This window comes from Dendrobates tinctorius, unplaced genomic scaffold, assembly GCF_039654945.1.
Source record: "Dendrobates tinctorius isolate UK_male_01 unplaced genomic scaffold, ASM3965494v1 ptg000188l, whole genome shotgun sequence".
Classification (NCBI taxonomy): domain Eukaryota; kingdom Metazoa; phylum Chordata; class Amphibia; order Anura; family Dendrobatidae; genus Dendrobates; species Dendrobates tinctorius.
Window position 1 is genome coordinate 5,333,854 of NW_027361855.1, and position 24,885 is coordinate 5,358,738.

The window sequence follows — 24,885 nt, forward strand, 5'->3', positions numbered from 1 at the left end:
TAGCGTGCTGCGCACTTTTGACGGTGCGCCGTGCACGCCGAAATGCAACATGAAGTGGCCAGATCAAACTGAAAGGTCCTCTGCAGGTCATTTTTTGCACTTGGGTTTCATACAAAATTTTTAACCATTTGCCTTCTGTAGCCTCCTGCACTATTTGTTGTTGGCTGCAAACTGAGTAAATTGAGACTGTCAGTGAGCAAATTCTGACAGTTTGATTGGAAGGTTCTACCCTTACCTGTCTTTTTTTTAACTCCTTAGCTAAAATATCATTACAGACCACATCAAAAGTATTCAAAGAGGCAGCTAAACAAAGCCTGTAAAAGCCAATCGGTGCAAGATTTTTAATGAAACCTAAATGCAAAATTGGCTTCTTTATACGCAAATACACATGCATAATAATAGCAAAAACAATAATAGTCCCTAATGCTGGAAACCCCCATTGGGATAAAAACAGCAGCATGAACAACTATTTTAAATATGATATTGAATGACAAAATCTTACAGAATATTATGTTATGTCTCATCCTTTGCACATATCAGAAAATATCTGCCAGATAAACAAGTAAAATCCATCATGCCACAAGAAAGAGTGCAGCAGGCAGTGCAGCCAGGGATGGGGTCTGTCACTGGGGCCCAATCCAATGTACAAGGAATTAAAAATCTTCCAGATGAAAAGCTGTTCAAAGGGGAGTTTTCAGAGGTTTTTTCCAAAGATGAGATCATCCACAGAGAATTAACCCCTACATGGCCTTGACATCACAGAGCAGATGGGATGTAACAAGACAAAGGAAATAATTCATCAGAAAGATAGATAAATAGATATTACCCCCACACTGCACTGCTCCCACACTGTGATGATCTATGGTCACTCAGGGACGTATAAAGGCGTTCTGACACCTAGGATGAAGGTCACCTACCTGCCTGTCAGCCATGGATGTTGATCTGTGAGGAGCACAGAGAGGCTGCGGACTATGTCCTCTCCACCATCATGTAGTCTTTCCTCTGGGTGTATTGCTCATTCTGCATTGCTTCTCTGTTTACAGTCTCCAGCCTCAGTCCTCTGCTCTTCTCTGTCCCCCGTGCAACAAGGAAGCTAAAAATAGTTCCAGGCAGCCTTGAAGTTGTCTCTCTGTCTGTCTAGTCATATGAGGCATCTGGCAGGCCTGTGCTGCAGTACTGAGGGGCTGGTAGTCGCAGTGTACAGGTGTATGTCCTCCTGCATACCTCTGTACTGAGGGGCTGGTAGTCACTGTGTACAGGTGTATGCCCTCCTGTATACCTCTGTACTGAGGGGCTGGTAGTCACTGTGTACAGGTGTATGCCCTCCTGTATACCTCTGTACTGAGGGGCTGGTAATCACTGTGTACAGGTGTATGCCCTCCTGTATACCTCTGTACTGAGGGGCTGGTAGTCACTGTGTACAGATGTATGCCCTCCTGTATACCACTGTACTGAGGGGCTGGTAATCACTGTGTACAGGTGTATGCCCTCCTGTATATCTCAGTACTGAGGGACTGGTAGTTACAGTGTACAGGTACAGTATATGCCTTCCTGTATGTCTCTGTACTGAGGGGCTGGTAGTACCTTGTACAGGAGTATGCCCTCCTGTATACCTGTGTACTGAGGGACTGGTAGTCGCAGTGTACAGGTGTGTGCCCTCCAGTATACCTCTGTACTGAGGGGCTGGTAGTACCATGTACAGATGTATGCCCTCCTGTATACCTCTGTACTGAGGGGCTGGTAGTCACTGTGTACAGGTGTATGCCCTCCTGTATATCTCTGTACTGTGGTTGTGCTGTTTCATCTAAAGTTATGATTATGTGCTTTATGGATTGTGTTATGTTACCGTTCTTTGTGTTCAGTTTTGCATTTGGTCTGCTGCCACCTGCTGTCCTTTTTATGTATACCAGACTGCACCTAATTCATTTTAGTACATGCCTTCCACTTCCATGTCAGGTCAGTCCTTCTCTTCCTGCCGGTGGCCATTATTAGTTTCTTTTACTCCTGGGAGAGACACACTTACCAGGCTGTGAAAGGCATCAGTTTTTTTACCATAACTTCACATACAAATCCGTTGCTCACCTTGCTGCATCTTGCTGTACCACCTTGGTCGTTATACCTGTATTTCTGAAGAAGTACTGCATTACTAATCATACGCTGTATGTCCAGATTTCCAATAAACAAGTCTGGACTTCACAATATCTGGTGTGTATCATCTTTCCGGACGCATGAACAGCAAAACAGCAACAATGGTCCTGTCTGCTCTGCACTGAGGAAACGGAAGGTAGGAATCTCTCCCAACCCCAATCAACTACACCTCCATTCGCCTCATGTGGGAACAGAACAGTCAAAAAACTGCCTTGAAGCCCGGCAAAAAATCACCCTTATATCCTAATATCCTAACCCGTCTGCCCGCTCATATAATGCAGCCCTGCTCTGCTAAGAAACTCTGCAGCGTCACCCCAGACCACATTGTGCATAGAGACTGTCTGCATATTACAACATTGCTGCAGATTGTCGGACTACAAAACCCCACAATTCTCTAAAAACACATTGGGGATCTCGTCAGGGCGTCTTAACCGAGCTGCACTGCGATTTCCAGCCCCCAATTCAAAAGTTCAGTTTCTTAAAGAGACAGTGCACCTTAAATCAAAATGGCCGAAAAAGACCCTGCACAGTCTCCCACTGCTGAAACAGAGCAAATACTACCCAATACTGTCCATTATGAAGAGGGGGAAACAGAGCCAGCTTCAGAAACAGACCAAGACTCACGACTTCTGGGATAAGTGAAGAGTCTCCACGAGCTCAACGATCACTGGGTTTTGGCCGCTGCAGCTGAAAAGAGGAAATCGGAAAACCGCGCGCCCGTCGGCGCACAAATTTTGGCTCATCTTTCATCGTTTTTAAGAAATCTCAATATGGAAGAAGCCAGGAGCCATTTGGTGAGCTGCACTTCTTACTACATGTTCACAGACTTAGCAGTGGAAAAGCCAAACTTCACATGCCACAAATGCAAGCTTGTGTCCCTGTTGGAGGAAAAGTTGCAAAGTCTCGAAGAGAGGTTAGCTACGTTGAAGATCATTAAGGAAGGTGAAGAGTTCTTAGACAGAGCAGAATTATCTCTTCATGTTACAGAAAGAGAAGAAATTCGAAGTGCACCTGAAGAAACAGAGGAATGGAGACATGTGACCCAGAGAAGCAGGAGGATCAGGAGGCAGTCAGCACCCATACTTCTCAGGAACCAGTACCAGGCTCTCACGCAGGAAAACAATGAAGAAATACATCAGGATAAGACTTTGCCCACAAACAGCAACCTTGTACGCCTTCAGAGTCCTCCTGGATGGAGAAAGAAAAATGTTGTGAAGAAGAAACGGTGAGTGGTGGTCATGGGGGATTCCCTGTTGAGAGGAACAGAGGCCACTATCTGCAGACCGGATATAACTTCAAGAGAAATGTGCTGTCTTCCAGGTGCAAAAATTAAAGATGTGCCTGACAGGATATCAGGACTCTTCAGACCTACAGATGACTACCCATTCCTGCTACTACATGTGGGGACAAATGACACCGCAAGAAACGACCTGGAAACCATCTGCAGAGACTTTGAAGACAGGCAAGAAAGTGAAAGAACTGGGAGCACATGTGGTCTTCTCTTCCATCCTCCCAGTGGATGGCCATGGAACAAGGGGGTGGAATAAGATTCCGCAGGTGAACAACTGGCTACGTCGATGGTGCCGTCAGCAACGATTTGGATTTATGGATCACGGAGTGAATTACCTTTATGATGGACTACTTGCTAGAGATGGGGTGCACCTTACGAAGACTGGAAAACATGTATTTGGAAGTCGCCTTGCTACACTTGTAAGGAGAGCTTTAAACTAGAACAACATGGGAAGGGAAGCAAAAGACCAGAAAAAGCCATACACCTGACAAATGCTATTGAGAACTCTACTATTAGAAGTGGAAAGGAAGAAGAAAGACAAAAGAATCTAATTAATAAAAATATTGGAGAAAGAGAAACCAATCACAAACTAAAATGTTTCTATACTAATGCACAAAGCATGGGCAACAAACAAGGAGAATTGGAACTACTAACACAGGAAAAGAAATATGATGTCATTGGAATCATTGAAACTTGATGGGACAATACACATGATTGGAATACAAGACTAGAAGGATACAACTTATTTGCCAGAAACAGACTTGATAAACGAGGAGGAGGTGTCACATTGTATGTTAGAAACGAGTATATCTGCACAGAGATTGAAGCTTCAGAGACTGGGAGTTCTGTGGAAACTGTTTGGGTAAGAATACAAGAACAGAACAATGGAAAGGACACCATTGTAGGCATTTACTACAGGCCGCCTGTGCAAGCTGAAGATATGGATGAACTCTTTATGCATCAAATGGCCAATTTCTCCAAAAAATATGACATAGTTGTCATGGGAGATTTCAACTATCGAGACATTTGTTGGGAATCTCAGGCAAAACTAACAGGTCAAGGAAACTCTTATCCTCTCTTGCTGACAACTTTATCTTCCAAAAGGTAGGGGAGAAAACATGGGGAACTGCTACCTTGGATCTAATCCTTATAAACAGTGAGGAAATGGTTGAGGAGGTAAAAGTGGCTGGGACCCTAGGAGGTAGCGACCATGCTATTTTAGAATTTTGGATAACTAGAGGAGGAAGACCTGTGATGACTCAGACGTCAAGGTTAGATTTCAGAAAAAGCAGATTTTAAGGGATTCAGAAAGAGAATTGGAGGGATCCAATGACTGGATATCCTTAAAGACAAAAATGTCCAGGAAGGATGGGAAATCTTGAAAAATGAAATTCTCAAAGCACAATTGTTAACAATTCCGAAAAGAGGGAAGAATTGGAAGCATTTAAGGAAGCCAGGATGGATGAACACAGAACTTAAGCACATGCTAAAAAGGAAGAAAAAATGTTTATAAAATGGAAAGAGGGAGGCATATCTAAAGAAGAATATAATGCTGTCTGCAGAACCTGCAGGGCACAAATCAGATTATTCAAAGCTGAGAATGAATTGAGGCTTGCAAGAGATGTCAAAAGCAATAATAAAGGATTTTGGGGATATGTCAAAAGTAAAAGAAAAGTCAAAGATGCTGTAGGATTTTTAGAGGATGAAAATGATGAAATGGTAAGACAGGATGTTGAGAAGGCCGAACTTTTAAATTCCTATTTTGCATCTGTTTTCTCTCAGAAAGGAAATGTAACATCAACTGTTCTTCACTGTCCTATTAAGGGAATAGAAGAATCCAGGATATCTATAAACAGAAAGATAGTGAGGAAACACTTAGCTAACCTAAATGAATTCAAGTCTCCATGTCCAGATGAATTACACCCCAGAGTACTGAAGGAGATAGCAGAAGAAATTTTTTAACCCCTCTCCATAATCTTTGAAAATTCTTGGAGAACAGGAGAAGTCCCAGAAGACTGGAGAAGAGCAAATGTTGTTCCTATCTTCAAAAAGGGGAAGAAGGTGGACCCAGGCAACTATAGGCCAGTGAGTCTGACTTCTATACCTGGAAAGATCTTTGAACAAATTATTAAACAACATGTATGTCAGTGCCCGGATAAGAATGAAGTGATTAAACAGAGTCAGCATGGGTTTGTAACTAATAAGTCATGTCAGACTAACTTAATTTCCTTCTAAGACGGAATCACTGATTGGGTGGATCAAGGAAATGCTGTAGATATAGTATATCTTGACTTCAGCAAAGCATTTGACAAAGTATCTCATACAATCCTTATTGAAAAAATGACTAAGTATGGACGGACAAGGCAACTGTTAGGTGGATTCATAACTGGCTTAGTGATCGGACCCAAAGAGTGGTTGTAAATGGCTGCACATCCAGTTGGAAGAATGTCTCAAGTGGGGTACCACAGGGCTCTGTCCTGGGCCTTGTATTGTTCATCATCTTTATAAACGATTTAGATGAAGGAACTGAGGGTAAACTGATTAAATTTACTGATGACACAAAGCTAGGAGGAATAGCTAATACTAGAGAAGAGAGAGAGAGGATTCAAAAAGATATAAATAAACTGGAGAAGTGGGCAGCAACTAACAGAATGGTTTTTAACAGAGAAAAAATGCAAAGTACTACATCTGGGCAATAAAAATGAAAAAAGCATATACAGAATGGGAGGAATAGGGCTAAGCAACAGCACATGTGAAAAAGACTTGGGTATACTAATAGATCACAGACTGAATATGAGTCAACAGTGTGATGCAGCAGCAAAAAAGGCAAATGCAATTCTAGGATGTATTAACAGAAGAATACAGTCTAGATCACGTGAAGTCAATATTTCCCTCTACTCCTCTTTGGTCAGACCTCATCTGGAATATTGTGTCCAGTTTTGGGCACCACATTTTAAAAAAGACATCAACAAACTGGAGCAAGTTCAGAAAAGAGCGACCAGAATGGTGACCGGTCTGCAAACCCTGTCTTATGAGGAAAGGTTGCAGGATTTGGGAATGTTTAGTTTGCAAAAGAGAAGACTGAGAGGAGACTTAATAGCTGTCTACAAATATCTAAAGGGCAGTTACATTGTAGAAGGATCAACTTTATTCTCATTTGCACAAGGAAAGACTAGAAGCAATGGGATGAAACTGAATGGGAGGAGACACAGATTAGATATTAGAAAAAACTTTTTGACAGAGTGATCAATGAGTGGAACAAGCTGCCACGAGAAGTGGTGAGTTCTCCTTCAATGAAAGTCTTCAAACAGAGGCTGGACAGACATCTGACTGGGATGATTTAGCGAATCCTGCTTTGAGCAGGGGGTTGTACCAGATGGCCCAGGAGGTCCCTTCCAACTCTACGATTCTATGATTCTATGACCAAGACGCTCTGTCAAACCAACCAGAAAGGTCGTCGAAAACTATCACAGTACAAAGGATGAGTTCAATGACAACCTGGACGACCTATGGGAACGAGTCACTTCCCTCAGGTCAAGCATCCAATGCCACAAAAATGATGCAGCGAGTCTACAGGACACTATAAAACGGCTAGACACGGCCTACGGAAGATACAAGAGACTGTCTGCAAGGTACGCCACCTTCCTAAAAGACTCCAATATTGATGAAGTCTCATCAGAATTAAGCAAAGTAGATTCCACAGAAAGAGAAAGGGCCGCCGCCGTGCAAGATGCCAAAGATAAAGCGGAGCTCCGTATTGATCATCTGCAAGAATTAAGATCCCACAGGTCAGGCTCATCCAGACACTCTTCTCGGTCATACAAGTCATCCTGCTCAAGAACTTCAGCCCTCAGCATCAGAATCCTGGAGGCCCATTTAAACGCAGAGCGATCAAAATTAAAACGTTCCTTTACAGAAAAGAAAGCAGAAGCAGAGGCAGAAGCCAAGAAAGCTGAAGCACAGGCAGAGGAAAAGAAAGCAGATGCAGAAGTGAGTAAAGCTGAAGCACAGGCAGAAGCCAAGAATGCAGAAGCAGAGGCTCAAGCAAAGATTCTTCAAACACAAATGGAGGAAGAAACTGCGCTAGTCGAAGTAAAAATACTCAAGCAAGCATTGAAGCAAAACCTCGACCCGATTTGCCTACCACCACTGGAAGAAGAGGACCCAGCTGTCCGTACCAGTAATTATGTGCAGAAACAGATATCTGCAGCACACACCTTCTCCAGCAACGTTTAACCCATCAATGTGGAAACGTCCAAGTCAGCCCAACTTACGGTGCCAGTGTTACCCACAGCATCTGCAGAGGCCCAAGACCAACGCCATAATGTGTCCCCTCAGGAGCAGCAATCATCACAAGACGACCACAAGATGCATTCCAGTCCATCTCCACAGTTCAAGCCGCAGTCATCGAAATCTCCAGAGGTTAAACCACAGCTCAACCCTGCAGCAACATCATTCTACCCGGGAACAATTCACCCTTCCACGCCACACAGCTTATACGCCCGAGAGGCAACACAAGTTAACATGGTAACAAGGAGTGAAGGATCGGATATGCCCGAGTTAGCCAGGTTTATGGTGAGCAAAGATCTATTCAGCACCAGCCTCTCAAAGGTTGACGACTGTGCAGAGAACTACAGAGCCTGGAAAGCAACCTTCAAGGCCACCATTGCTGACCTATCTGCAAAATGGGAGCTCGACCTCATGGTAAAATGGTTGGGTCCTGACTCCACAAACCGTATCAAGAGTCTTCGGACCGTCTACGTGGGGCAAGCTGAAGCAGGTCTCGCTGCTGCCTGGCTGAGACTCAAAAGAACCTATCTCAGCGCTAAAGCCATAGAAAAGTCCCTATTCAAGAGACTGCAGAACGTTCCAACGATCAACTTTAAGGAAGCCCACAAGCTTCTGGACTTAAGCGACCTGCTTATGGAGCTGGAACTTGCAAAAAGAGACCCTCGTCTGTCTGGATTATGCTACCTGGACACTGCCCATGGGGTGAACCCAATCGTCTCAAAGCTGCCACATACAGTTATGGCCAAAAGTATTGACACCCCTGCAATTTTGTCAGATAATACTCAGTTTCTTCCTGAAAATGATTGCAATCACAAATTCTTTGGTATTATTATCTTCATTTAATTTGTCTTAAATAAAAAACACAAAAGAGAATGAAGCAAAAAGCAAAACTTTGATCATTTCACACAAAACTCCAAAAATGGGCCAGACAAAAGTTTTGGCACCCTCAGCTTAATACTTGGTTGCACAACCTTTAGCCAAAATAACTGCCACCAACCGCTTCCGGTAACCATCAATGAGTTTCTTACAATGCTCTGCTGGAATTTTAGACCATTCTTCTTTGGCAAACTGCTCCAGATCCCTGATATTAGAAGGGTGTCTTCTCCAAATTGCCATTTTTAGATCTCTCCACAGGTGCTCTATGGGATTCAGGTCTGGAGTCATTGCTGGCCACCTTAGAAGTCGCCAGTGCTTTCTCTCAAACCATTTTCTAGTGCTTTTTGAAGTGTGTTTTGGGTCATTGTCCTGCTGGAAGACCCATGACCTCTGAGGGAGACCCAGCTTTCTCACACTGGGCCCTACATTATGCTGCAAAATTTGTTGGTAGTCTTCAGACTTCATAATGCCATGCACAAGGTCAAGCAGTCCAGTGCCAGTGGCAGCAAAGCAACCCCAAAACATCAGGGAACCTCCGCCATGTTTGACTGTAGGGACCGTGTTTTTTCTTTGAATGTCTCTTTTTTCTCCTGTAAACTCTAAGTTGATGCCTTTGCCCAAAAAGCTCTACTTTTGTCTCATCTGACCTGAGAACATTCTTCCAAAACATTTTAGGCTTTCTCAGGTACGTTTTGGCAAACTCCAGCCTGGCTTTTTTATGTCTCGGGGTAAGAAGTGGGGTCTTCCTGGGTCTCCTACCATACAGTCCCTTTTCATTCAGACGCCGACGAATAGTACGGGTTGACACTGTTGTACCCTCGGACTGCAGGGCCGCTTGAACTTGTTTGGATGTTAGTCGAGGTTCTTTATCCAACATCCGCACAATCTTGCATTGAAATCTCTTGTCAATTTTTCTTTTCTGTCCACATCTAGGGAGGTTAGCCACAGTGCCATGGGCTTTAAACTTCTTGATGACACTGCGCACGGTAGACACAGGAACATTCAGGCCTTTGGAGATGGACTTGTAGTCTTGAGATTGCTCATGCTTCCTCACAATTTGGTTTCTCAAGTCCTCAGACAGTTCTTTGGTCTTCTTTCTTTTCTCCATGCTCAATGTGGTACACACAAGGACACAGGACAGAGGTTGAGTCAACTTTAATCCATGTCAACTGGCTGCAAATGTGATTTAGTTATTGTCAACACCTGTTAGGTGCCACAGGTAAGTTACAGGTGCTGTTAATTACACAAATTAGAGAAGCATCACATGATTTTTCGAACAGTGCCAATACTTTTGTCCACCCTCTTTTTTATGTTTGGTGTGGAATTATATCCAATTTGGCTTTAGGACAATTCTTTTTGTGTTTTTTCATTTAAGACAAATTAAATGAAGATAATAATAACAAAGAATTTGTGTTTGCAATAATTTTCAGGAAGAAACTGAGTATTATCTGATAAAATTGCAGGGGTGTCAATACTTTTGGCCACAACTGTAGTCTGCAAAAGAAGTGGGCAGTATGTGTTACCAGGTACAAAAGATCACATGATGTCACCTTTCCTCTGTTCGATCAGTTCTGCAAGTTTGTCGACGAACAGGCCCAAATGAGGAACGACTCTAGCCTAGACTTCCTGGAGTCTAACACTACAGCTCCAGCAACACCGTCATCAATAATAATATAATAATAATAATAAATTTTATTTTTATAGCGCCGACATATTCCGCAGCACTTTACATTTCAGAGGGGATTTGTACAGACAATAGACATTACAGCATAACAATAATCACATACAGTAGATTATAACAAATAACAAGAGGAGTGAGGGCCCTGCTCGCAAGCTTACAGTCTATGAGGAAAGAGGGAGACACGAAAGGTGGGTGGTAACAGTTGCTCTGATTGTATGGACCAGCCATAATGTTAAGTGTGTAACAGTACAGACACAGAGGGCTAATGGATGCATAAAGCATGTGGGAACATGATGCTGGGAACCTGGTTATGGTAAAACTTTTGGCTCTGCCACACAGGGATAGGTTAGGTTAATGTGTTGAGGTGATAGGCCAGTCTGAATAAATGCGTTTTCAGGACACGCTTAAAATTGTGGGGATTGGGGACTAATCGTATTGACCTGGGAAGTGCATTCCAAAGAATTGGCGCCGCACGTGTAAAGTCTTGGAGACGGGAGTGGGAGGTTCTGACAATTGAGGATACTAACCTCAGGTCATCAGCAGAACGGAGGGCGCGGGTAGGGTGGTATACTGAAACAAGGGAGGAGATGTAGGGTGGTGCTGAGCCATGGAGGGCTTTGTGGGTGAGGGTAAGGCTTTCATCAAGGTATGAAAGCGTTTCACATAGACGCAAGGACTTGAGGAGCAGTATAAGTATCAGAAAGATTAACCTGCCACCACGTGCAGTAACTGCCGATAAACAGTACACTATTCCATCGAGAGATAAGTCTTTCAATCGTGAGTGTCCCATTCACAAAAAAAACGCACTCACTGAATAAATGTAGAGGCTTCAGGTCCAAAACCATGCAGGAGCGCAAGAAAATCCTCAGCGAACTTGGGGCATGTTTCAAGTGCTGCGCCTCATTAGAACACATGGCCAAGGACTGTAAATCTGCCATTAAGTGTGAAGAGTGTCATAGTGACAAACACCCGTCAGCTTTGCATCCAACCTAAGCCACCAGCGATCCAGCAGTCGCAGTTACCTCTAGTCCGGCTACAAGCCTTGGAGGGGAGCCACAGAATAATGCCAATTCTACCATGGCTGTATCCTGCTCATGCTCAGAGGTCTGTGGGGAGAGCCAAAGTGATAAATGCTGTGCCAGGATATGCCTAATCAGAGTTTATCCAGAAGGGCAACAAGAGAAGGCAGTAAAAATGTATGCCATCACTGACGATCAGAGCAATCGATCCCTAGCTGGACCTAAGTTCTTTGAAGCCTTTGTAATCAAGGGTCCAGCAATGCCCTATACTCTGAACACTTGCTCAGGCCGCATAGAGACTATCGGCAGGAAGGCACAAGGTTTTATTGCTTCTCCTGTCAATGGAGGCGTAGAAATACCCTTACCTATGCTAATCGAATGCGATCAAATACCCGACCAAAGGGATGAGTTCCCTACCCCGGAAGCTGCGCTCCACCAACCACACCTAAGTCACCTAGTCAGTGTTATCCCACCTATGGACTCAGATGCTGAAATCCTACTTCTGCTCGGCAGAGGCAATTTAAGGATACATAAGGTCCGCCAACAGTGTAATTGTCCTGACTATGCCCCCTATGCACAGAGACTCGACTTGGGATGGGTAATCATAGGAAATGTGTGCTTGGACCAAACAAGGGTCAACACCTTTAAGACCTACGTACGCCGAGATCGACAAACTACTTTCTGCAAACCATGCCCTCATCACTATGAGGTGAAAGAGAAACCTCCAGATTCCGTACAGCTGCCTGATGTCATTCCTTCTCCCTATGCAGACGACTTGGGAAGAACAGTGTTTCATACAACTAAGGATTACAACAATGTAGCCCCATCAATGGAAGACAAGGAATTTGTCAGGATAATGGACAATGAGTTCCTTAAGGACAAGACCAATCACTGGGTTTTTCCCCTACCCTTCCGAGCTACCAGGGTAAGACTCCCGAACAATCTTGAACAAGCCTTGTCCAGATTCAACTCTCTTCAGCGCACGCTTAGTAACAAACCGGAGATGAAAGATCACATTGTCACCTTTATGAGCAAGATATTCCGGAATAACCATGCGGAGCCAGCACCTCCCTTAAAGGAAAACGAGGAGTGCGGTACCTACTCTCATTCGGAGTATATCACCCATGGAAATCTAAGCAAATTAGAGTTGTCTTTGATTCAAGCGCCAAACATCAAGGTGTATCTCTCAACGATGTCCTCCTCACGGGTCCTAACCTTACAAACAACCTAGTAGGAGTGTTGATGAGGTTCCAGAAAGAACCCATTGCCATCACCGCCAACATTGAACAGATGTTCCACTGTTTCATAGAGAGGACCACAGGAATTTCCTCAGGTTCCTGTGGTACAAGGACAATGACCCCAGCAAAGAGATGGTGGAGTATCGCATGAGGGTGCACGTATTCGGGAACATCCCTTCCCCAGCAGTGGCAACCTATGGCCTGTGGAGAACAGCACAAGAAGGAGAGGCCGAATATGGAACAGACACCAGAGACTTTGTAGAGAAAGACTTCTATGTAGATGATGGACTAAAATTTCTACCCACAAAAGAAGCGGCTATCGATCTACTCAAGAGGACCCAAGGTATGCTGTGCAAAGCTAAGTTTAGATTGCACAAAATTGCTTCAAACAGCCAGGCTGTCATGAGAGCCTTTGATTCAAGTGACCACGCACCAGGATTCAAGGACATAGACCAGGGACCAGACTGTCCGCCTGTGCAGAGAAGCTTAGGCTTGAGGTGGAACCTGTCAGTCGACACCTTCAGTTTCCAAATCAACTGTGCAGACAAACCATTCACTAAACGTGGTGTCCTGTCAGTGGTGAATAGCTTATACGACCCACTGGGGTTCGTTGCACCAATTACCATACAAGGTAAATCCCTTCTGAGACAGCTTTCCGAAACTGTTAAGAACTGGGATGCCCCACTCCCTCCTGAGAAGGAACCAAAATGGGAAACCTGGAAGCAGTCTTGTGTGCCTTGGATGAGATCCACATACCGAGATGCTACGCAAGAACCTCACTTGCTGCTAGCACTAGGAAGGAACTCCATGTGTTCTCGGATGCATCCACGGAGGCCATTGCAGCAGTTGCCTATCTGAAGGTGATGGGACCCGACAATCAAGATCACGTTGGGTTCGTCTTCGGCAAGGCTAAGTTGGCTCCCAAGCCTGACCACACTATTCCCAGTCTTGAACTCTGTGCGACCGTGCTTGCAGTAGAACTCGCAGACTTTATACAGCACGAGCTGGACACCAACATAGATGACGTGCAATACTACAGTGACAGTAAGGTTGTCTTAGGTTACATCTACAACCAAACAAGGAGCTTCGACATGTACATCAGTAACTGCATCAAGAGAATAAGGAGGTCTTCCAAGCCTGAACAATGGCACTATATCCCATCTGAACTTAATCCAGCTGACCATGCCACTAGACCTATGTCTATAAGGTCCTTTGCTAACTCTTCTTGGCTTTCAGGTCCTAAGTTTCTGTTGGAACAGAAGGGAAGTGAATGTGTCCAGGAAGTCTTCAGCATCCAGGATCCGGATAGCGATCCAGAAGTCCGGTCCGAGGTCAGTGCTTTGGCGATGATCACTAAACCAACCTCTAGCCTCAGTTTCCAGCGCTTCAAACACTTCTCCAATTGGATGAAACTCTTCAGGACTATAGCAAGGTTAGTCCACATTGCAAGATCTTATCTCCGCTCACTTGGAGACAAAGACTGTCACAGTTGGCACGTTTGCCATAAATCACTACCAATTGAGAATATTCCGGTAGGATGAATCACGAACAGAACACTGCCCTACTACTTCATCCATTGGATTACCGTTGGGTCGGAGACAGTTTGGCATAGTGCGGCTTCTCCGATCCGAAGATGGGTTTTCATTGGATTGTCTCAGGAACTGACTGTCATCTACCTCGTTTTGAAGTTGTTATTATTGTATGCATATTTGTGCTTCCTTTCTAGGTTATTGAACTTTATTTAAACAAAAAACATTAATATAGTGAAATCCCTTTTGGGAATTTCAGACGGGGAGTGTGCTGTTTCATCTAAAGTTATGATTATGTGCTTTATGGATTGTGTTATGTTACCATTCTTTGTGTTCAGTTTTGCATTTGGTCTGCTGCCACCTGCTGTCCTTTTTCTGTATACCAGACTGCACCTAATTAATTTTAGTACATGCCTTCCACTTCCAGGTCAGGTCAGTCCTTCTCTTCCTGCCGGTGGCCATTATTAGTTTCTTTTTCTCCTGGGAGAGACACACTTACCAGGCTGTGAAAGGCATCAGTTTTTTTACCATAATTTCACATACAAATCCGTTGCTCACCTTGCTGCATCTTGCTGTACCACCTTAGTCGTTATACCTGCATTTCTGGAGAAGTACTGCATTACCAATCATACGCTATATGTCCAGATTTCCAATAAACAAGTCTGGACTTCACAATATCTGGTGGGTATCATCTCTCCGGACGCATGAACAGCAAAACAGCAACAATGGTCCTGTCTGCTCTGCATTGAGGAAACGGAAGGTAGGAATCTCTCCCATCCCCTATCAACTACACCTCCATTCGCCTCATGTGGGGACAGAACAGTGGGGCTGGTAGTCATTGTGTACAGGTGTATGCCCTCCATTATATACCTCTGTACTGAGGGGCTGGTAATCACTGTGTACAGGTGTATGCCATCCTGTATATCTCTGTACTGAGGGACTGGTAGTTACAGTGTACAGGTATATGCCTTCCTGTATGTCTCTGTACTGAGGGGCTGGTAGTACCTTGTACAGGTGCATGCCCTCCTATATACCTCTGTACTGAGTGACTGGTAGTCACAGTGTACAGGTGTATACCTCTGTACTGAGGGGCTGATAGTACCGTGTACAGATGTATGCCCTCCTGTATACCTCTGTACTGAGTGACTGAGTTCCGCCCATTCCTAGGAGTAAAAAGCACTGAACATGAGCTCCTGAATTTTCATCACTTTATACCTTGTAATGAGCCAACTGTAAGACAAAACCTGGAAAAAATCAACTCCGTGGAACAGAAAAGGGATCTGGGCTGAGCTGAACTTCAGGGTTTTTATGAAAGTGGAAGAAATAGAGCATTTAAAGGACAAAGCAAGAATCTCTTGGAGGACAGACTGCAAACAGGCAGCACTCATCCGATATCCAGAGATCTGAGCATCCAGAGGTAGGACCATTGTGCAACCCCAAACAATCTATAGACTTCCTACAAATTAATCCTCTTAGAAATAAGGATTATAATTACTATATAACCACAAAAATGGAAAACCCAAATTTAGGAGTAAATGAGCGAAGCACAGAGCTGGAGACACAGGACACCAGGGGGACAGACATGGAGACAACACATGGGCAGAGGAGCAGTAAAGCCAGGAAAGGAAACACAATCAGAGAGAATCAAGAAACTATTTTTGCTGATTACACCAAAGAGGAAGATAAAAGAAAAACCAACCTGCTGTTCTACACAGACCAACTCTCAGCCAGGCACACCGCCCTGTGCAAACATTATAAATATATATCTAAAGGCAACACTAATGATGGCCGGCAGATTAAAATTAAAAGCCAAGCAGATGATGACACCAATTCGCTTACCATAAGCCTATACAACAATGGCGCCATCATGGTGCAAGGCACTGAGGACAATCTGCATCAGTTTGAAAACCACTTTACTGATATCAGGGAACAGGCACAAATCCTTAAAATCAACAACCCCCACAGGCCATTTCTAATGCTCCCATCTCTACAGAGACCTCCAGGGACAGCTCCTCAACCCCCAACACTTCACACCTCTCCCCTGAGACCATCAGAGACTATCTCAATTAGAAAGAGACTTGGTCCAAATTATGGAAGAGCTTCAAAGAAACTCACATAGAAATGCAAATGACCAAGTAACAAGTGAGATTAATAAACTGAAATGTGAGTACAAGTCAGCGCTACAGAAAATAAGAGAAGAAATGCGTGAATTACAAAATGACAATGATAGACTCAGAAAGGAGATAGCAGAACTAAAAACACAGACCCCTGGACATCTGACCCAGCAGGGGGCAATGGAAACAAGTCAGAGAGCAGACAACATGGCCTCCACTGACCAGAATGTTGAGATGCCAAATAACAGCACAACGATAACCAACAATATGAACAATCCTGAAACCAATAAAAGTGAACCAGAAACCAGAGAGATGGAAGATAGAAGAGAATCAACCAACAGCAAAGCCAGCATCACTGACCCCCATCAGCGGCCACTTAACCCACCCCAGACACTACAAAGTCCTGATATTGTCCTAATAATGGACTCAAATGGGAAGTACCTAAATGCACAACGGCTATTCCCAGAAAAACGGGTCAGAAAAATTCACTGTGCAACTACTGAACAGGTGACAAAGGTCATCACTAATCCACAGTTTAACAACCCAAACCATATTATCATACACACGGGTACTGTAATAATTATAGGGGATAACTCAGGAGACTCTGTGCGTGGAACAAGATGACTACAGGACACAGCTTTATAAGTGGTAAAGTCTATATTAACACACGGTGATACAACAGATGCAGAAAGAAACTCAAGTCCACAACACTTGGAGAAAATATAAGAAGCAGCTTAGCAGTCTATAGGAACTTCAGAGGAAAATGCAATCAAGCAAAAAGTCTATGAAGCACAGTTATTCTTGAGGATACTTGGCATGAATAAATCCTTGTCTTAGTCCAGACACAGATAGGTAAGCTTAAAAGGCAGTTCAAATCTTATCTTAGCTTGACCAGGGAGGCCTGGAATATAGTCTCAGGCTCTTGCAGAGCAGGAACAGCTTACATGTCCAGCAAATGCAGATGGAAGTGAAACACGAGCAGCAGAGGAGGAAGAGTTCTGCAAACTGGAGTATGCAGCAGGAACTCAGAGCAGAGCAGCAGGATCACCACACAGGTTCACAGAAGACGGTATATAGCCAGGGAGCAATCAGAGGTCAGGAGCTGGATGCCAGGCAGAATACTCAAGCACAGACTGAAGGCTGGGGTGGAGTTTTATAGCAGGAGGACACAATGCACATGAGACCAAGGACACCATCTTGGAAAAGGGCAGTAATGCAAAAAGGTAAAAATGTTCAGAGTCTTGACATTACTCCCTCCTTAGAAGCGGCCTCAGGACGATCCTGGACCTGGTTTCTCAGGGAATCTCCGATGAAAACGAGAAATCTTCTGTTGGGCATTGATGTTTTCCACAGGTTCCCAAGAGTCTTCCTCAGGGGAATATCCCTGCCATCTTATCAGATATTGGAGCCGATTCCTGCGAATCCTGGAATCAATAATTTCCTCCACCACAAATTGTTCTTGCTCATCAATCACCACAGGCTGCGGAGGTGGCACAACATGTCCCTGGAAGGTATTAGGAGATACAGGCTTTAGTAAAGATACATGAAAAACTGGGTGTACCTTCATAGTCCTAGGCAGCTTCAGCCAGCAGGCCACAGAGCTCACAATACCGTTGATCTTGAAAGGGCCAATGAATTTCTGTCCAAGTTTCTGTGAAGGAACGTTTAACTTCAGATTCCTAGTTGCTAACCACACGGAATCTCCTACCTTGAACATGGGTGCAGGTTTACGGAATCTATCAGCCGATTTCTTATAACGTTCTTGAGCTGTGGTCAGGGATTCCTTCAGAACTTCCAGATTTTGCCTCATCGCAGTCAGTCTTTCCTCCACTGCCGGAACCGGAGAATTAATTGGCGACCTAGATAAGATACACGGATGATAACCCAGATTGGCCCAGTATGGATTCTACAAGATTGTAGAAAGTTGAGAAAGGGTACAGTATCACCAGATAACAGGTATATATATAGCATAGTTTACACATTAAAAATCTGCATGTATATTTCCGGAGTCCGACAAAGACACTCACAGCCTCAGTATGGATTAGACAAGAATCTAAAAAGTAGAAAAAGGGTTATGTATTCGAAGCGTACACCAGTATACACTGTTGGGGCATTTTTCAATCTTCATATATATTTCAGTCTCAGTAAGACAGTCCAGACTCTCCGCAAGAGGAAACGAGATGGATACGAGTCCAGACGGAAAGTCGAGTGATTGCAGAAATTTTGGAAATACTAATCACGGGAAAAACTCCCGGGAGAATTCTCTCAGAGGAGATGCTGACCCTCAATTACTTTGTCTGTGGAGACAGCCAAAACAGTTCTTGTGAAGAAATGTTTGCTGTATCGCAGTACCGTGGAACCCATCACCGTTACTCATCTCCATCAAATTGTGATCACAGGGAGAGATGTAAACATTGCCTTCACTGCCTATCATGATCTGTCAGGTAAGTTTGGAGTGCAGAAGACACAAGCCACAGGCCGTAGACGATTCTATTGGATCGGCATGAGAGGACACATTTAAAAATGTGGGCAGGAATGTCACACGTCTGTGAGTCGGAAAACCGTGAAAGCTGATGATAAACCACCACTGCATCTCATTGTGAGTTGACGTCCATAACAAATGGAAGCCATTGATCATCTGAAGATAGAGCCCAGCAGGACAGAGCATAGCTACGTCTTAACCATCATCTATCAATTCACCAAATTTGTGTTGGCAGTCCCAGTGAAGTAATTAACAGGCCATACTACACAGTGGTGGAGCAGGGAGAGGTAAGTATTGCAAGTGCTGGTGCCCTGAGCAAGCAGGGGGAGCCCACTTATGGCCGGCAGTACTGGCACAGGGCCCCTCATAGTACGCTGGTGTGTCTGACGGTGGGTGTGCACCCCCACCAACAGAGATACTTGATTGTACTATGAGGGACCCTGTGCCAGTGCCGTTGCCCAAGAGTGGGCCCACCCACCGGATAATTATTGAGGAAGCACTGCACCACCAGGTTCAACGTGTGAGCCAGGCAAGGTATGTGTCTGAGTTTTTCAAGGGCTATGGCTGCCACAAAATTCTGGCCGTTATCACTAACTACCTTGCCTGCCTCAATATGTAGACTGCCCAGCCATGACTCAGTTTGTCGCTGCAAGTAGTCGGCCAGTACCTCCACTGTTATGATTGAGTCACCAAGGAGGAAAAAACAAAACACAAGCTCAGCCCAGAAAATCAGAGAGGTTGGAAACTAGCGGATTGCAGACCCCTAATCCTATCACACAACTAGCAGTAGCCGTGGAGTGTTCCTACGGTGATCCTAGACACCTCGTCACAGCCGGAGATCTAAATAAGCCTAAAGAGAGAAAAGGGAAAAACTGACTGCCCCAGAGCAGACCCCAAAGCAATAGGCAGCCCCCAACATATAATGATGGTGAAAAAAGATGAAAACACTAACACAGATAGAAAGATAGGTTGAGCAAATGATGGGGCCCAAGCTAACTAAAAAGGACAGGACAGAAAAGCTGCTGTCTGCAATCCGAGAAAACCCTGCTAAAAATATTACCAACACAACTGATAAGCAAAAAGGACCCTGAAGTCACTAGACTTCAAACCCTATATCAGCTCTCAGAATATTCTGAAAGCAGAGCAAAAGAGAACACTGATCAAGGAATAAGAATCCAGCACACCCCCGGCCGGGGATGGCTAAACTCAAAAAACAAGGTAAACAAAACCAAAACTAATAAGTTCAATAGCAGAGGAAAAACATATCTTTGGGAAGCAGGAATCAGACTGGTCTCCAAGAATCCAGCAGAGAAATCACCAGCCACTTAGAAGGGCGTTGGCTGCCTTATTTCCAGTCTGAAGTTCCTGTTACCCAGTTACAATCCACCTGATCAGGTGTTTGGTTTCTTTCATCCAAATCAGCCTCACTACCTTCCTTCACCAGAAGAGGGAGATCCTCGGACACAAAAGGTGAATGAACAGATGAGCTCACAACAGTACCTCCTCCTTGAGGAGGGATCACCGAACCCTCATCCAAGCCACCAAGCCGATCAGGATGAGCCCAATAAAAAGCATGCACCAATCTTTCAGCATGAATATCAGAGGCAGAGACTCAGGAATTATCCTCCTGACCATAACCCAAATAACCATAACCAAATACTGGAGTCTCTGTTTAGCCAGACGGGAATCCAGTATCTTCTCTACCTCATATTCCATGTTACCTTCAACCAACACAGGGTCAGGAGGTGCCGCCATAGGAACCACTGGTTCAACAAACCTCTTCAACAAGGACTTATGAAACACATTATGAATCTTAAATGTGACAGGAAGAGCCAACCGAAAAGAGACCAGATTAATAATTTCCAAAATCTTGTAAGATCCAATAAATCTAGGTTTAAACTTTGGAGAAGCCACTTTCATAGAGATATTCTTTGATGACAACCAGACCATCTCACCCACCTTAAACCGGGGACCAATGGTCCTATACCGGTTAGAAAACCGCTGGGCCTTTTCCTGGGAAAGAGACAACTTAACCACCACTTGGTCCCAAATCTGCTGTATTCTTTCCACCACAGTGTCAACCCCTGGACAGGCAGAAGACTCCACCTGCCCTGAAGAAAATCGAAGATGAAACCCAAAGTTACAGAAAAAGGGTGACATCAAAGTGGCAGAACTAGCTCTATTATTTAAAGCAAATTCGGCCAAGGGTAAAAATGAGACCCAATCATCCTGATCAGCAGATATAAAACATTTCAAATAAGCCTCCAAAGTCTGGTTTGTTCTCTCCGTCTGCCCATTGGTCTGAGGGTGAAATGCAGAGGAGAAGGACAACTGAATTCCCAACTTGGAACAAAAGGTCCTCCAGAATCTAGAGACAAACTGAACTCCTCTGTCCGATACAATGTTCTCAGGAATCCCGTGCAAGCGAACCACCTGTTGCAAAAACAAGGGCACCAACTCTGAGGAAGATTGCAACTTAGGGAGTGGTACAAGATGGACCATCTTAGAGAATCTATCACAAATCACCCAGATAACAGTCATACTCTGAGAGACAGGCAGGTCAGAAATAAAATCCATTGAAATATGGGTCTATGGCCTCCTGGGCACCGGCAAAGGAATCAACAACCCACTAGAACGAGAACAAGGCTTAGATCGGGAGCAAGTCCCACAGGACTGCACAAAATTTCTGACATCACGAGACAAGGCAGGCCTCCAAAAAGACCGACTCACCAAATCTCTAGTACCAAAAATACCTGGATGACCAGCCAACGCGGAGCAATGAACCTCAGACATCACTTTCCTACTCCACTGGTCAGGAACATACAACCTACCACTGGGACAACACTCAGGCTTATCCTCCTGAAACTTCTCCAGAGCACGTCTCAAATCAGGCGAGATGGCAGAAAGAACCACCCCCTCACCTAAGATGGTAGCAGGCTTGGTCACAATAGGAGAATCAGCCAAAAAACTCCTAGAGAGGGCATCAGCCTTAACGTTCTTAGTGCCTGGAAGAAAAGAGACCACAAAATCAAAATGTGTGAAAAACAAGGCCCACCTGGCCTGTCTTGGATTTAAGCGTTTAGACGACTCAAGGTAGATCAAATTCTTGTGGTCAGTGAGGACCACAACTTGATGTCTAGCTCCCTCCAACCAATGTCTCCACTCCTCAAATGCCCACTTCATGGCCAACAGTTCTCGATTCCCCACATCATAGTTGTGATCCGAAGGAGAGAACTTTCGGGAAAAGAAGGCACAGTGGTTCATTTTAGATGTTACAGGACCTTTTTGGGACAAAACAGCTCCTGCACCAGTCTCTGAAGCATCCACCTCCACCTGAAAAGGAAGTGAGACATCTGGTTGTCGCAAAACCGTAGAAGTGAACCTCCGCTTCAGCTCCTGAAAAGAAGAAACAGCCTCTGGAGACCAATTCAGCACATCAGCGCCCTTCTTAGTCAAATCAGCCAATGGTTTGGCAATAACAGAAAAATTGGCTATAAACTTACGATAAAAATTAGCAAAACCCAAAAACTTCTGGAGAGCCTTCAAAGAAGTGGGCTGAATCCAATAATAAATGGCCTGTACCTTGGCCGAGTCCATTTCAATAGTTGACAGAGACAAAATAAATCCCAAAAATGAAATCCTCTGTACACCAAAAAGACATTTCGATCCCTTAACATACAGGGAGTTTTCCCTCAAAATCCGGAACACAGTCCGAACATGTTCCAAATGACAGTCCCAATCCTTGGAAAAGATCAAAATATCATCCAAATAGATGATCAGAAACTTACCCACAATATCCCAGAAAATATCATTCATGAAGCACTGGAAGACAGAAGTGGCGTTAGTGAGCTCAAAAGGCATCACCAGGTACTCAAAATGTCCCTCCGGAGTATTAAACTCTGTCTTCCATTCATCCCCATGCTTAATGCGAATAAGATTATACGCCCCCCTGAGGTCAAGCTTGGTAAACCAGCAAGCACCTTCAACTCTAGAAAATAGGTCAGAAATCAGGGGTAACGGATACTGATATTTAACAGTAATTTTGTTAAGGGAGCGATAGTCAATACAGGGCCTTAATGAACCATCCTTTTTGGCCACAAAAAAAACCCAGCACCCAAGGGTGAAGAGGATGGTCTAATATGACCCTTCTCCAATGACTCCTTAATATAAGAACGCATAGCCTCATGTTCGGGCACAAATTAAAAAGTCGACCCTTGGGAAATTTACACCCCGGACTCAGCTCAATTGCACAGTCATAACTTCTATGAGGAGGCAAAGACGCAGACTTACTCTCACTAAACACATCATAAAAATCAGCCAAATAGTCAGGAACCTCATGCGACTGGGGAGAGGTGGAGAAAACAGGAGTGTCACTAAGAGCACATCGACAACCCCAACTCACCACAGACACAGATTTCCAATCCAAAACTGGATTATGGATTTGCAACCAGGGGAACCCCAGCACGATGGTATCATGCAAATTATGCAACACCAAAATTATGCGATTTTCTTGATGGTCTGGGCGACCCGCATTAGCACCTGGGTCCAAAACTGAGGTTTATTCTTTGCCAAAGGAGTAGCATCAATACCCCTCAAAGGAATAGGCGTCCGCAGGGGTGTCATAGGGAAACCACAACGTATATCAAAATCCAAATCCATTAGGTTCAAGGCCGCTCCTGAATCCACAAAGGCTTTAGCAGAAAATGTGGACAGGGAGCAGATCAGAGTAATTGCCAGAAGAAACTTAGGTTGTACACCACCTACAGCAAATGTGTGTGCAAAACGTTTCTCTCGTTTAGGGCAGACAGAAATAATATGAGAGGCATCTCCACAGAAAAAACACAGCTTATTACGCCTTCTAAACTCCTGACATTGCGCCCTAGACAAAACTCTATCACATTGCATAGGTTCAGACATTTGTTCAACAGGTGGCATTTCCCGTGTAATTTTACGTTCACGTAAACGCCGATCAACCTGAATGGCTAATGACATAGAATTGTCAAGACCAGAGGGAACAGGAAATCCCACCATAGTATCTTTTACGGTTTCTGACGAACCCTTCCGAAGGAGAGCTGCCAAGGCACCATCATTCCAAGTGGTGAGGACCGCCCACTTTCGGAATTTTTGACAGTACAGTTCTGCAGAATCTTGACCCTGGCTCAATGCCAACAGGGTCTTTTCAGCTTGATCAATCGCATTAGGTTCATCATGCAACAACCCCAAGGCCTGAAAGAATGTGTCCACATTAGTTAGAATAAGACCATCAGGTACTAAAGAAAACGCCCAATCCTGGGGATCGCAGCGCAGCAAGGAGATGACAATTTTAACCTGCTGTGCAGAGCTCCCCGATGAGTTAGGCTTCAAGGCAAGAAATAATTTACAATTATTCTTAAAATTCAAAAATTTAGACTGATCCCCAAAAAACACATCGGGAGTGGGGATTTTTGGTTCAGCAGCGTGTGAATGAGCAAGATAGGCGGAAATTCCTCGTACTTCAGCAGCAAGCTGCTCCACACGATCAGACAATTGCTTAAACTCCATCGGAAAAAAAATATTCCTCCTACGGCCTCAGAGAAAAAGAGGAAAAAATATACACAAAAAAAAATTGACACTTTTTTTAACAATTCCTTCCTGCTTTTGAGTACACTAGAATCTGCGGTATGGCTGGTGATTTTGTTATGATTGAGTCACTGAGGAGGAAAAAACAAAACACAAGCTCAGCCCAGAAAATCAGAGAGGTTGGAAACTAGCGGATTGCAGACCCCTAATCCTATCACACAACTAGCAGTAGCCGTGGAGTGTTCCTACGGTGATCCTAGACACCTCGTCACAGCCGGAGATCTAAATAAGCCTAAAGAGAGAAAAGGGAAAAACTGACTGCCCCAGAGCAGACCCCAAAGCAAAAGGCAGCCCCCAACATATAATGACGGTGAAAAGAGATGAAAACACTAACACAGATAGAAAGATAGGTTGAGCAAATGATGGGGCCCAAGCTAGCTAAAAAGGACAGGACAGAAAAGCTGCTGTCTGCAATCCGAGAAAACCCTGCTAAAAATATTACCAACACAACTGATAAGCAAAAAGGACCCTGAAGTCACTAGACTTCAAACCCTATATTAGCACTCAGAATATTCTGAAAGCAGAGCAAAAGAGAACACTGATCAAGGAATAAGAATCCAGCACACCCCCGGCCGGGGATGGCTTAACTCAAAAAACA

At 44.3% G+C, this 24,885-nt stretch overlaps 1 protein-coding gene across 3 annotated transcripts in view; it reads right to left on the minus strand.

Annotated features, from left to right (window-relative positions):
* Positions 1 to 1,234, minus strand: part of PLEKHM3 (pleckstrin homology domain containing M3) — a 1,535,517-nt gene extending 1,534,283 nt beyond the window's left edge. The window contains exon 1 of one of the 3 annotated variants that reach the window (XM_073552250.1): positions 918 to 1,214. The gene's annotated coding sequence lies outside the window, so the exon portion shown is untranslated. Of the gene's footprint in view, positions 1 to 917 lie in introns of all 3 variants that reach the window. The other 2 variants (XM_073552252.1, XM_073552251.1) reach the window with 2 other exon arrangements.
* Positions 1,235 to 24,885: the final 23,651 nt, after the last annotated feature.